This window comes from Lytechinus variegatus, chromosome 2 (assembly GCF_018143015.1).
Source record: "Lytechinus variegatus isolate NC3 chromosome 2, Lvar_3.0, whole genome shotgun sequence".
Taxonomy (NCBI): Eukaryota; Metazoa; Echinodermata; class Echinoidea; order Temnopleuroida; family Toxopneustidae; genus Lytechinus; species Lytechinus variegatus.
The window spans coordinates 69157952-69169955 of record NC_054741.1 but is presented as its reverse complement, the minus strand read 5'-3'; the positions used below and the strand labels follow the sequence as shown (position 1 = coordinate 69169955).

Genomic DNA, 12004 nt, shown 5'->3' with positions numbered 1-12004 from the left:
GATACTGCTCCAAGACAAAACTTTTGGGAACCCCCCCCCCCCAAAAAAAAAGGCCCATATCCTAAAGTGGTTTTGGCATGGATTGTATGAAAAAACATATTTCATTGATGTATTTCAACAATTTACAAGAAAAAATTACCTTTGTCAGGATCCCCACAAAATTCTAACTTAACCACAGGCATGTTTTGCTACATGGTATAAACCACTATTCAAGTATGGAATGTACAAATATTTCAGGAAATTATCTTTGCAGTTTTCGATAAGGCAAGTTTTAAACACTAATAATACCGGGTATTTTGCAGGCTTAAAAATCAAAGGCTGACGAGTTCATATAATATGAAAGGTAGGGGGAACAAACCTTTACCCCGTAGGATTTCAAAAGCAGTAGTTCCTACCCCGGAAAAGGTGAGTTTATTTTTAGTTCCTCATGATCATAAATAGACCCGACGTATGACGAACCTGGGGAAGGGATTTAATATTTTCAGCATGTACATCATTTCATCATTGAGTGTATACAAATCAAAATTACTAAATGGAGTTTCAAGGTACTGTTGAGGAAAGGCAAAACTCATGATGATCTTTATAAAAGTCCCTGAACAATATACATGTAGTTGGATGGTTGCTTATTCCTCCTTTTGAGTGTTTCAAGTCCTTGTTGAATGTTTCCTTCTCTTCTCATTCTCCTTCTCCTCCCTCTTCTTCTCTCTGCCTATTCCTTCCTCCCTGTTTCTTTTCCCTCTACTTCTTCTTCTTCTCCTCCTCATCCTCCTTTTTTTCCTCTTCTATCTACTCCTTCATTTTCTTCTCTTTCTCCCTCTCCCTTCTTCTCTTCCTACCAATTTTCCTTCTCCTTCTCCCTCTTGACATGATTCATCATCTCTCCTGACCCTAAATCAAGACAATACTGAAGATTCAATTCAGGCAAAAGTCTTTATCAGTCTAATTATAAAATCTCCCCAAAAATGTCCTAATATAAGTACAAAAGACGGCTTGTTTTAAAGTTTACAGTCATAAGTAAAATTTATATTCAGTAAAAAAATAATAAACTCACCAGCAATGCAGATGAGAACTTTTTTTTAAGTCAACTTGAGCGATGATGGGAAATAGTCAATAAAATCCTACGACAGACATTTACATCCTGAAATGGCTTCTCCGTGCTCTAATCACATACAAGTTAACCCAACTGTCTACCTTGGTGCTAATGAGCCACTAGGATCTTTGCCCCTTGCCTGCCTCAGATGCACCAGTATTTACTGAGTAATTCAAGACTAAGCATATTTCCCGGTCACATGCCGGTGAATATGATCCTGATCGAAAAGTTACTCCCGCGTCTTACTTGACTAGTCTTTGGTGTCATCTGATTGCAGACCAGCTCTTAAACCAAGTACTGTACGGGTAAAGTTGGACATTTTACAAAATGTCTGACAGTATGTCTGATTCAGAATCATAAGTATTTTTAGCCCACTATTAAAGGGATACTCTGGGCTAAGAATTATTATACCTTAGCTTAAAACATATTTTGCACAAAACACTGGGAATTTCATAGAAATCTAACAAATAAGGAAGTCATTGATGTTTGTTAAAGTTAAGGGATATTTTGTGAAAACCGCTCTATTCATGGTGTCAAATAATAGGTGGGATGATGTCATGTTCCCACTTTTCCTTTTCTTATCATGTACAAGAAATCATAATTATGTCACATTTTCAAACATGTATGTAGGATACATAGATTGTAACAAAATGTGTTGAAGTGATGATCTAATACACATTGAATCATTATTACGAACGAATCCAATATTTTTTTTTTCCATTCTTAGAGGACAAAATTTGAATGTAAAACTTCATGTAATACAAACTATACAAAAGTGGGGATGGAGTACATGTAACACAATACAAAAGTTGGGATACGACACCGCTGGCTTACTCATTGCATATTCATGAAGATGCATTAAACTGTTTCTCTAAAATAATGCAAAATTTCAAATGTCATATTTTTTTCATTCCTTGTCTGATTTTGGTTAATTCTTATGTTTGTCTGAATTTACTAATTCAAAGCCTTGAATTATATCATTTTCAACCTGGAGTACCACTTTAAGCAAAGACTATTAAAGCCCTCTCCAGACCCTAACGTATCAGATCCTACTTCCTCCTTTTCCCACTCTCTCCACATCTCCCTACCCTACCATCTCAGTCTCTCTCTCTCTCTCACTCTCTCATACAAGGATGTATCTCATTACATTCAATCTAACCACTTCTCCTTTTTCATCAGTTCATTTCTCTTTAAATCAATCTCATTTTATAAGATGCATATTCTCAGCCTCATTTGTCCACTTCATTATTTTAATGAAATACCTAACCAGTATTGATAGTTTGATACCATGACATTAGTTTTTATGGACTGCCTCATAGTGCAGACCTTTTACGGCCACCGAACACCTTACGACTGTTCGCGATCCGATTTTGGAACAAATTGCATTTTGCTCATTTTCTGAAAAAGTGAATGGAACATATCATTTTATTTGAGGTTAAAATTAATTGAAAGAATACTAATATCACCATTTTGAAAAATTACAAGCCTTTATTTTAGAGTAAAGGCCAAATTAGCTTCAAATTGTATGCATTCGTACGGCTGCTATGACATCATTACGACTCGATATTAAATTCGCTTTTATTCTAAGGATGATAGCACAGTCACAGATTTGAACACAGGTATTCGTACCATGATTTAGAACATTACACAGTAAGATATTCCAAGTCTCAATACTAGCATCAATTTCTACTACATTTTATTCTGAAACTGCATTGCAGACTGTCAATCGTAAGGTGTGCGGTCCTTTTAAAGGAATTTTCCATAATTTAGATACTGGTAAATGTGGAACTGCCAAAAATGACAACTAAGAAGTACAACTATAAAAAAAAATATGATTTGATTCTGGCAGAAAAATAGTACTCAGTACATGTAGTTGGCAAAATTAACAGCTGAGTCTTTTATACAATTTTGTAGATTTCTTGTGAAATGATTGGCATATCATTACCACAGCCCTCTCACCCCCCCCCCCCATCCCATCCCATCCCCACTGTGCACCAAATAATCTTTGTCAATTATTATTAACATTTTTAATATCATAAACATTAATCATACTCAAAAATCTAAACATGACAAAACATTAAAATGTTACAGAGTCCCTTCTCACATACAGTTAAATTACAGATAGAGAAGAAAACAATATCCTCTCTCAGGTCTGATTTCTTTTAATCTTTTAATTCCCAATGTCTAGGGTTTGGGGAAATTTATACATGATGAAAGAATGCTTGGAAAGGAAGTTCAGTGTAAACATATAAAAGAGGAACAAAATTAATATACATCTCCTTGCTAATGACATGTATCACTGGTACTTAAAGGGATGGTCCAGGCCAGCTCCAAAAAACATTTAGCCTGTAGCAAATAATTACAGGAGTCAATTCAAAAGTATTATCTCTGTACTTGACGTAGGAGATTTTTAAGAGCGTTTCTTGTAACAGTTATTTGGGGAAAAAGAAAATATGCATTGGAATTTGATTCGTGATTTGAAAATAAAAATGATAGTACTTAGTAGTGAGCAATGTCATCAATGAGTTTTCTGCTTTATGAATACTTATTACAATAACAAATGCGTAATTTCTACAAGTTTATTATCAGCCTATCAAATTTTTAGTAGCTTTAAACTGTTATTGCAATTATAAATTTTTTTAAACAAGTCCAACGTCTGTTGATAAAGTTATGGAAATTATTACTATTTTATCATTTTCAATATACTTCCCTTTTTTCCACTAGGCCAGGATCCATTACAAAGTTCCAATTACAATTAGACACCGTTCTCACTTCCTTCGTAAAACTAGTTTACTTGAAACTAGTTTTAGTGGAAACTTGTTAAACATGTAATGAGAATGGACGAAGCGATCTTGGATGCGATCTTCAAAACCAGTTCAGAAAACCACCTCGCGATGTAGTTTTCAAGATCGCTTTGCCTCGTTAAACAGATTTTAGCGTAAGTGAGGACACAACCGTTCTTTGGGAAGCAATCTTCGCACATTTTGAGCGTGCTACTCCACACGACAGACAGAATACCTATGCTGGGGTTTCTAGTTTTGCGCAAAACATGTCATCCCTCTGACAGCGTTTCCATAGCAACAAGATCACTTTACGTGAAGTGATTTTGAAAACTACTTTCGTGTTATCAAGTGGGAATGCTAGCAAAGCGATCTTCCAAACTGGTTTCCTGAACACGTTTCCAGTATTACATGTACATGTAGTTCTAGAATGTGTGTCATAGATATCCTTTTACATTTGTAACTACAAACTGCTATTATACCTTTAATGCCCTTCTGCAAAGAGTCACAAATAAAACTGCAAGGTTGTATTAAAAGCATACATAATACATTGTATGATATTCCACCTGAATCAATACCCTTCTTAAAATAGTTACAAATAAAGACTGTGTGGTAGCATGTGTCCAAGCCAGGTTATAAAGCAATAAATGAACATAAAATCAAACACTGAAAATATATCAATGATGACTTTTTATTACAGGCATCAAACAAGAACGTGTATCCTTTTACTACCCATTTTTAGAGGGGCCTGTTCATGAAATTATTTCACAAATTATAATCCTTTGTGATGATGATCATTATATAGACAGGGAGGGTTATGATGTTTGCATTATCACCAGTTTATTATTCCCCATTTATAATCCGTAGTAAAATATAAGGCCACTAAACCACAGCGTAACAAAAAATAATATTTATTCACTAGTTCAGACACATACCAGTGCACACATACATGTAATAATCTAGTTTAATTATTACATGAATTCATTCTGTTGTTCATGCTACATACAAGAATACCAGAATGATTCTAAAACTTCAGTTGGTTTCAAATGCTACCAAATTGTTTTAATGTGGATCAACTGGGACCGAATAGCGAACCAGTTTCAATTGAATCTCATACCCTTTTTTATTGATGGAGCGATAAGTGTCATCAAACAGAAGTAGGGGGTGGCATATTAACGCAGAGCTCAGCACAGGGAGAAGCTTTGAGAATGAAGCTGAACCAAACAGTGTAGCTGAGTACTATGTATTCACCGTTTCATATTGGCAACATTTTTTACTACACCCATAGACTACCCTTCTAGAATTGCATAATTCATGATGTTCTTATAAAAATTAATCAAAATGGAGCAATTTCAGGAGAACAATTTTTTGTATGTGTGGATACTTACAAAGATTTGCAAAAAATTAAGTTTGTCTAAACAAAACTGGATATTGAAGACTTCTGATCAGAAAATACTGATGTCAAATTAACATGCATGCATGCATCTCAATCTCAAAGTATTGTTTTGCCTTGCAAAATATGAAGCTCATCAATTTATAGGGGAATCGAACCCAAATAAAATTAAGAAGTTGTTTTTACTTTTAGAGGAAAAAGAAAAATCAAACAAGATAACAACCTCAACATGTGAAAGTTTCAATATTGGACAAATAATAAGAAAGATATGAATTTCAAAAGTTGTAAAAAAAAGTTGGTAATCATCATACCCAATGGAGGCTTCAAATTGGCTGCATTTATGATGTCATAGTCATGTAAGGCAAGCACTACTCTTCCACTTACTCCAATATAAAATGGCTACATTGTCATGGGTTTTTTTACTTCAAATTATACTTTTCTTTTATGAGGACATAAAACAATATGCTACCTAGTAATATTTTTAGTATTGCCCCAGGGGAACAGGTACAAGTATAAAGAATTATGTGATTGCCTATAGTTTAAAGAATTAGGTTATTTCCCATATAAACATGTTTTAGGGCATGATCACGTATGTACAGGGAAATTGGAAATTACATGGTTGAAAGTTCTATTTTTCCCAACCACTACGCACATGATATGGATGCATGCCCTGGCTCCGTGGAGAGTAAGCTCACGTAAGAGAATTATTTTTACTCTCTAGGAACCTCCTGCAGTCCTGGCTATCCCACACTGACCATGGCATGCGCCTTGAAAAATTAGTAAAATTATGAGGATAATATAATTTGAACAAGAGTGTCGCTAAGGCGAGAGTTGTCTGCCTGTAATGCGAAAAATGGAGTTATTGGTCAAGCAAGAAAAGCGGAAGATTGCGACTTCACCTTTGACTTCTGACCTCAAAATCAAAAGAATTCCTGGGATCTATGCTTGTATCATACACATCAAATTATATGAGCCTAGGTGAAGTTAAAATAAAGTTAACGTGTTAACAAATACTTCAGAAGGGTAAGAGGAAAACATGTCATTATGATCTTGACTTTTGACCTCAAAATTACTAGGATCCATGCTAGAATCATACACACCAGGTTACATGTATATGAGCCTAGGTTAATAAACTGAAGTTATCGTGTTTACAAGGACTGCAGAAGGGTATGATGAAAACAGGTCACTGTGACCTTGACCTTTTTACCTCAAACTCAATAGGCTTCCTGGGATCCATGCTAGTATTATACACACCAAATTATATGAGCCTAGATTAAGTTAAACTCAAGTTATTGCGTTAAGTTCATTCAAACTACATTGTAAAGGTATTCCGTTTACAAGGACTGCAGAAGGGCAAGATGAAAACATGTCGCTGTGATCTAGACCTTTGACCTTTTGACCTCAAAATCTTTAGGCGTCCTGGCATTCATGCTAGCATCATACACATCAAGTTACATGTACATGAGCCTAGGTTAATAAACTGAAGTTATCGTGTTTACAAGGACTGCAGAAGGGTAAGATGAAAACAGGTCACTGTGACCTTGACCTTTTGACCTCAAACTCAATACATGTAGGCTTCCTGGGATCCATGCTAGTATTATACACACCAAATTATATGAGCCTAGGTTAAGTTAAACTCAAGTTATTGCGTTAAAGGGGACCAAAACCCAAGAAGAGAAGCAATCTTACTTGGAAAAAGTAAAATGAGAGGAACAATTAAAAAAAAGTTTCATCAAAATCGGTTATGAAATAAGTTATGGGAGTTTGAAAACTCTTGTTGTACTTTCTATGGGGATCCTCAAAGTGACAAACGTGCTTCAAAATGGCTGATTTTGTGGACAACTTTCCAATGGCATTTGTTTTGTACACAAATTTCAGATTTTCCTCATCTTTCAAATTGCATCTTGCCTCCTTCTGAGCACAACATACATGTATGTCATGGGAAAATACAATTCACACCACATGTCAAATTCAGGAGATAATGTGAAATCTGTAAATAATGGGGAAAATCTGAAAATTAGTATACAAAACTAATTTTTTAAAAAGGTAAATAGTAAAAAATTTCATGCAGCGGCCAAAATAGATGCGCGCGAGAATAATCAACTACTTTCTTTTTTTACTTGGCTTGGCATAAAATACTGTCTAATAGTAAACCTATAAAGTATTTTAAAATTCATGCTAACACAATTTTTGGAACACCAATCGTGTTAGCTAACACCATTTTTGTGCTAAAGATACCCCCCCTGAAAATGACAAGCTAATCAGGCCAAGGCCTAACGTTAGTATACCCAGTTGTTGTGTGTCCAGACAGGTTGTGTGTCCGGACGATCAATTTTACTTTATTAGAAAGTCATTTGGAAAAAATTACAAGCAAATTTTCATCAATTTTTAGTATAAAATGTTAGGAAATATAAGAACAAAATAGAAGACGACTACAACTATTGAATTTATACTTTTAGTGTAATCCAAAGACAAAAAAGAAGGCTTCAAAAATATAAAGTGTCCGGACACCCGACCCCCCATCCTTCTGTTGGAGCTCAGCTCCGACACCGCTTGGGCCGGGCCGTGCCAGTGGCACTGGCTGGCATAGCGTCGTGTCACGTCTCAACAAGGTGCACATGTCAATTGTCATCAGGTACCGTACCGTGCCGGTGTCGCACTCATACATGTACCGTACGCGCGTTTCCGTTTTACACCCTGGCGAAGGCATTTTCCGGAAAAGTAGCCAAAAAGCGACTAGTGAAGAGTCTACGTTTGTATACATTATCAGCTGGGCGCGCGATCCAAAGTCCGCACCGAATGCAGCTGAGCTTATACTTTCCAGGTTCAATACGAATGTTTGCCTTGATCATTTGCCTTGCCGATTTGCTGATGTCTGTCTTTCTCTCTGTCTATCTCTATCTATCTATGTAACTGCAGTATCTATCTAATAATCTTCTCTGTCTCTCTCATTCTTTATCTAACATCTATCTATAAATTCTCTATCTCTCTCTCTCTATCCATCCATCTGTCTGTCTTTCTCTCTCTCTATCTATCTAGTATCCTTCTCCGGCTCTTTCTCTCTCTCCTCTCCCTCTATATATCGACATCTCTGTCTCTCCCCCTCTCTCTATTTATCTATCTCCATCTCTCCCTCTTTCTCTTTCTATTTATCTATCCACCTCTCTCTCTCTCTCTATTTCTATCTATCTATCTGTCTATCTTGTCTCTATCTATTTATCAGTCTTCTATATCTATCTTTCGGCAGCTTCTAAGTGTATCAATCCATCAAACTTCAATTTGTCTTTCCATTATAAGTATCTGTTTATTTTGATTTTGTCTGTCATTCTATTCATTTAGTTAATAATTTATAAAAAAAAAAAAAACTATCATAAACAACGCGACTGCAAAAGCATGTTCGGATTTCACTCCTGACTGCCGCTCTCTCTGTACATGAAGTGCCGATGAACTCTGTGCTCTGATCAGTAACTGTGCAAATTGCATGCGGTGGTGGACTCGCCTGTGTCGCACGCTGCATGCAACCAGCGACGTGTGTAGACTCTTCACTAGTCGCTTTTTGGCTACTTTTCCGGAAAATGCCTTCGCCAGGGTGTAAAACGGAAACGCGAGTACCGTACATACACGACTGGTACGGTTCGCAAAATGTGTTACCGCTACAAATTCCCTCATCGTCAGGATTATCTTACCACATTACTGCTTTTGCACCTCAAAATTCAGGCTGGGTTAGCTTAGCTGGTTAATTGGGACAAGAAACTCGTCATTCAGTCCTGACGTCCACGGATCGATCGACGATTTAATTATCCCCAAAACTAGGGCTTCATCAAAAATTGCAATGCAAAAGTCACACAATATTGCTAGATATTGATACAAGAGGGCGTACTTCTCGTGGAAAGAATGTGTTCAAAACATAGCTATAGTTTGCGTTATATAATGGTTCAAAATTAGAGGTGATAATTTCAATATAATTGCACACAAGTTACACAACCGGAAACACAACTCATACTTGCCATTAATAAATCATTAAATGTCAAGTCCACCCCAGAAAAATGTTGATTTGAATAAGTAGAGAAAAATAAAACGAGCATAATGTTGAAAATTTCATTAAAATTTTAAAAAGTTATGACATTTTAAAATTTTCGTTTAATTATTTTTCACAAAACACTCAGTGACATGTAAATGAGACAGTCGATGATGTCCCTCGATTCACTCACTATTTTTTTATTGTTCGAATTATACAATATTTTATTTTTACCGATTTGAAAATAAGGGCCAACTTGACTGAACCATATAATGCCCCCGGGGGGCACTTTTTTTGACGAGTGGATACCATGCGCGACCAAAAAAAAACACGTAAAAAGGATGTCTTTTTCACGATAGGGCACGTTACGTACGTAACGTGATAAGGGTGTCAAAAACACAAAAATAATGAAAAAGGGTATCTATTTTGCTAGAAAAACTACCTGTTTAGGGTCGAATTTGCGGGGATGATAAAACAAAATTAAACTGTTTTATAAAGGATGCACTTTTTGCCCTAACACTTCGTGTTTATATAGAGTCCAATTAGCGCAAGGTGTAGAAGAAGGTGGGGTCGTACTAAACCAAATAAGGTAAAGCCGACGACCGAAGGACCCGTAACTTATAAAAAAAATCCTGCTGTTTAGGGGTTCATTTCAGGGAATATTTGCCAAAGGTATCGTTTTGTTTCCAATACTTGTTAAGGGTAGGGTTTCACACGCCAATACTTGTTAAGGGGTGCATTTTCAGAATATTAATATTACGTGTTTAGGTTGCTTTTCGAGACCCCATGGTCGCGCATGGTATCCACTCGTGAGTGGAAGTGCTCCCCCTCCCCCGGGATAATGCTTACATACACTCGTGATTTTATTTTTGTTCAACTGCACCGTCAAGCACAAGCACCAGACACAAAGGTCTAGCCTAAAGATGTAAAATTGAAGAATGCTATATGGCATCTGAAGCAGTATAGTCCGTAGTCCCAATTCACGTTCATGTGATGTGCATCATGTGAATTCATATGAAGACGGTGATGGGCGGCGGCACTGTTCTTATCAGGAGAAAACTCATTAATATAATGACCTGAACTATATGGTGTGCGGCCTTCAGATGTGGTGAAATGCCTTTACTTCGAGAAAAAAGGTACAATAAAGTGAAAAAATCGATATCATTTTTTTTGGAATATATTTATGAAGTTTTCAAGTGAAGCCTATTGAAAATTGAGAATTTTAAAAGTGGGGACAGGATGGTGATCATTGAAAGATGCATGAGTTTTTTAATAGGCCCTAACAAATGGATGCTCTGCTGGGAGTTTGATTTAAGCAGGGGCGTCGATCCATTTTTCAGATTGGGGGGCAAAATCATTTACGTTCCAAAGGCGCTGGATCGTACAACACACCCACATATACACGCGCTCACACACACACACACACACACATATATATATATATATATTATGAAGAGAACAATGGTAGACGTAGCTGAAATCAAGGTTCCCCAGAGCTATCTACCCTTTGGAAAAATTGGTTATGCCGAAAAAATGTCTCTGCCGGGAATCGAACCCCGGCCCCCAGCTTTGAACGCCGGTGCCTTAACCACTAGACCACAGAGACGGGCTAGTGGCTAGGTCGACCGAGATCCGATTGACCGTCATAAAGACAGATTTTCGACACTATACCAATTACCTTTGTCGGGTGAAGGTGGGTTTTGAACAATGACAAGCCGTCATGCCTCAGCTGGATCAAAGCTATTGCTTCGATACAGTACACGTATGTGAGAAAGTATACAAATGTGTGAAGCTATACATGTACAACTAGCCCGTCTCTGTGGTCTAGTGGTTAAGGCACCGGCGTTCAAAGCTGGGGGCCCGGGTTCGATTCCCGGCAGAGACATTTTTTCGGCATAACCAATTTTTCCAAAGGGTAGATAGCTCTGGGGAACCTTGATTTCAGCTACGTCTACCATTGTTCTCTTCATCCATTTCTTTACAATATTTAAATAAAAGAGTTGCCAAAGCTGTTGTACATATATAGCTTCACACACACACACATATATATATATATATATATATATAGTGTACAGAAATGGATGAAGAGAACAATGGTAGGCGTAGCTTCAATCAAGGTTCCCCAGAGCTATCTACCCTTTTCCAAAGGGTAGATAGCTCTGGGGAACCTTGATTGAAGCTACGCCTACCATTGTTCTCTTCATCCATTTCTTTACACAATATTTAAAATAAAAGAGTTGCCAAAGCTGTTGTACATGTATAGCCTCACACACATTTGTATACTTTCTCCCATACGTGTACTGTATCAAAGCACTAGCTTTGTATCAAAGCAATAGCATTGATCCAGCTGAGGCATGGCGGCTTGTCATTGTTCAAAACCCAACTTCACCCGACAAAGGAAATTATAATTGGTATGGTGTCGAAAATCTGTCTATCTGACGGTCAATTGGATCAGGCTCGCCCTAACCATTAACCCGTCTCTGTGGTCTAGTGGTTAAGGCACCGGCGTTCAAAGCTGGGGGCCCGGGTTCGATTCCCGGCAGAGACATTTTTTCGGCATCACCAATTTTTCCAAAGGGTAGATAGCTCTTAGTATCCCTAAATTAGACCTCAAAATAGCCAATCTGGAATAAAATTATTGGAAATGGTTTTTCAACTGATTTGAGTAGGTATGGGTGTCAACATTTACCAAAAAAAAGTTAGGAGGAATACGGGTTGGGGAA

At 37.0% G+C, this 12004-nt stretch overlaps 1 protein-coding gene across 3 annotated transcripts in view; it reads right to left on the bottom strand.

The window, feature by feature from the left end:
* LOC121408805 (plexin domain-containing protein 2-like) overlaps positions 1 to 9125 on the bottom strand; it is a 40550-nt gene extending 31425 nt beyond the window's left edge. The window contains exon 1 of one of the 3 annotated variants that reach the window (XM_041600452.1): positions 8950 to 9125. The gene's annotated coding sequence lies outside the window, so the exon portion shown is untranslated. Of the gene's footprint in view, positions 1 to 1051; positions 1477 to 8949 lie in introns of those variants that run through there. The other 2 variants (XM_041600457.1, XM_041600456.1) reach the window with 2 other exon arrangements.
* Positions 9126 to 12004: the final 2879 nt, after the last annotated feature.